The 2,434-nt window shown below is 38.0% G+C and overlaps 1 long non-coding RNA gene across 1 annotated transcript; it reads left to right on the top strand.

The window, feature by feature from the left end:
* The first annotated feature begins 1,157 nt into the window (after positions 1 to 1,157).
* LOC147550801 (uncharacterized) lies at positions 1,158 to 1,848 on the top strand. Its single transcript, XR_015238683.1, has 2 exons — positions 1,158 to 1,294; positions 1,614 to 1,848. It is a non-coding gene; the product is annotated as an uncharacterized LOC147550801 (long non-coding RNA).
* The last annotated feature ends 586 nt before the right edge of the window (positions 1,849 to 2,434 follow it).

Genomic DNA, 2,434 nt, shown 5'->3' with positions numbered 1-2,434 from the left:
CTATTTTCACAACTAGTATTTTCGATTTTTTTCGAAACCGTTTGTCTTCTTTGTCAAAATTGCCTTTTTCAGAAACATTTTCCACCAAGCAGCTTTTTTTTTCCAGAAAATGTTTTTCGAGAAAAATTGTTTCTGAAAAAAACTGTTCTATGAAAAACCGGTTTTGAAATAAAGGGGTCTGAAAAGAAAAGGTTTTTTTGCAAAAAGAATGGTTTCCGATATTAAAAAGATTTTAAACTTTAAGAAAAACATTAAAAGCTTTATTCGGGGAGAAAGTTACTTAGGCCAATCATACATGAATGTAGCTAATTCATGTATAATTTAATGTAAGTTTTATAGCTAATTGATCTTAAACTTTTGTTTAATACTTCGTGTGTACACAAAGTTAATTCTCATATTTTACATGAAATGGTTGTAATTGAAATCTGGCACGGGATCCCTAAATTATCAACTACGACCTTGGCCAAAACTCTATGCTCCATTAAGGACAACCATCACGTCTACAAACATCTTCTAAACAACCCAAGAACCCGAAATTTCAATACTTTAGGACAGATCGAGTATTCCTCAATTTCTCCGCTTAACGACCTTGGAAACAACATCGTTCCTACAAAGAGGACAAATAGGATTTCGAAATAACCACTTAGTTATACAAACAAAATGGAACAAATGAAAACACTCTAAAGCTTTTATTTCTTCTCCATCTTTTACCTTTTCGACACAAATTGAAAAAGTTTCTTCTTTCACTTCATCTATTATAACTGTTTTCTTCATTACACGATTCAAATGATTTCTTATTCTTACAAGTTCTGGTCTATCGGATTCAACGATCATACTCAACCTTCTTCTTATCGTATCTTCTTCGAGGTGACGTTGATCAAAGAATTAGTCAAAGTTAATAGCTTATCCTTTACATAACTTTGACTTTTCAAAGGTAAGTACACAAGAACAACAGGAACGTGAAAATCGACGTCACGTCGAAGAAGAAAGCATAAGAAGAAGATTAAGTATGATTGTTGAATCCGATCGTGTAATGCCCCTATTATTTTTGGTGGTGCCTATAGCAATACCCTTACACCCTCCCTAATAACCCTACTGCCAAAAATGTTGGCCACTTTCTTTCCTCCCCCATTTCAGCCGTGAGTTGAGATAGAGATGGGGTATTAGTTTTTTTTTAGTGAGAGAAAGTGTAGGGGAAGGGGAAAAAGAAGGAGGGTTTGGGGCTTGGAGCTTGGAGTTCTTTATCTTTTCTTTGTTGTTCTTCACTTGGGGCTTCATTAGCTTTGGATCTAAGGTAGATTTCTACTCCTCTAGGGCTTGAATAGCCATTTTTTATAGAAAACCTAGACAAATTAGATAACACCACAAACCCTAGATTTTAGTATTACTTGAACATAGATTAGGGTTCTTGACATGAATATATATGCTAGAAGTAGTAGATCTATATTTGTACAAACTCATTTCTAATGGTCACAACTCGGATACTATACTTGGACATCTCCTCATCATAAGTGGTTGTCTATTTGTTTTGGTAGCTCTTGAAACTGTCTATTGAGGCTTTAGAGGTTTCGAAATCTACTTGTTGGGGTCTGACCCAACCTTTTATTTTTCAGGACAAGGAAATCGGGAAGTGCCACCTGCTTGAGTCATAGTTAGCCTTGGAGGAGTTCTTTAGTGGTTTTCGATCTTTCTTTAGGTAGTTATTTGGAGTTGTATCTCCTAAACACTTGGTGTTATTTATGTTTTATCTTGTCCGACATTTGTGTCGATGATTTAGAGACATCCTATGAGTTTTGAGAAACTTGGTAAAATTTTATTAGATGATTTATCGTTACTTTTTGAGCTTCATGTTCGATACTATTTGTCTCTTTGATGAGTATATCGTATATGTTTACTGTTCTGCGGAGAAATGCTTTAAGTTTAGGTTTTCATGGCGGCCGACGTGGAAATCTGGATTTGGGGTGTTACAAAGTGGTATCAGAGCTCTAGGTTCATAAATCCTAGGGATTGTGTCTAGGGCTATTAGACAGTTAGAAGCAGTAGTGGCACTTTGATCTTTCCTTGGTTTTTGTGCGTGACATTAATTTAGTTTATCTCCTTATTCTTCTCTTCATTAGATTCATGGACGGAGATGGAGTTATTGGTAGGGGACGTCGTAGTGCTCGCATCCGAGGCCGAGGTACAGGCCGAGGTGTAGGCAGGGGGACAGGCCGAGGTGCAGGCAAGGCGATAGGTCGAGGAGTCCTTGCCGAGGAAAGAGGATCAACAGGAACTGTGGGTACAACGGCGCAGGCTGAGAGCAGTGCCACTCCAGTTCAAAATCCGAATGGAGGGGCAACGGTGACCATTGACGCAACTGCATTGCAAGATTTGATCAACATTGCAGCGGAGGCTAAAATGCGGGAGCGAGATCGGGTTCAGGTTCCAACACGGG

Source organism: Eschscholzia californica, unplaced genomic scaffold, assembly GCF_041429995.1.
Source record: "Eschscholzia californica isolate CP2 unplaced genomic scaffold, dmEscCali1.0.p SCAF_3, whole genome shotgun sequence".
Taxonomy (NCBI): domain Eukaryota; kingdom Viridiplantae; phylum Streptophyta; class Magnoliopsida; order Ranunculales; family Papaveraceae; genus Eschscholzia; species Eschscholzia californica.
This window is presented reverse-complemented; position numbering and strand designations above follow the sequence as displayed.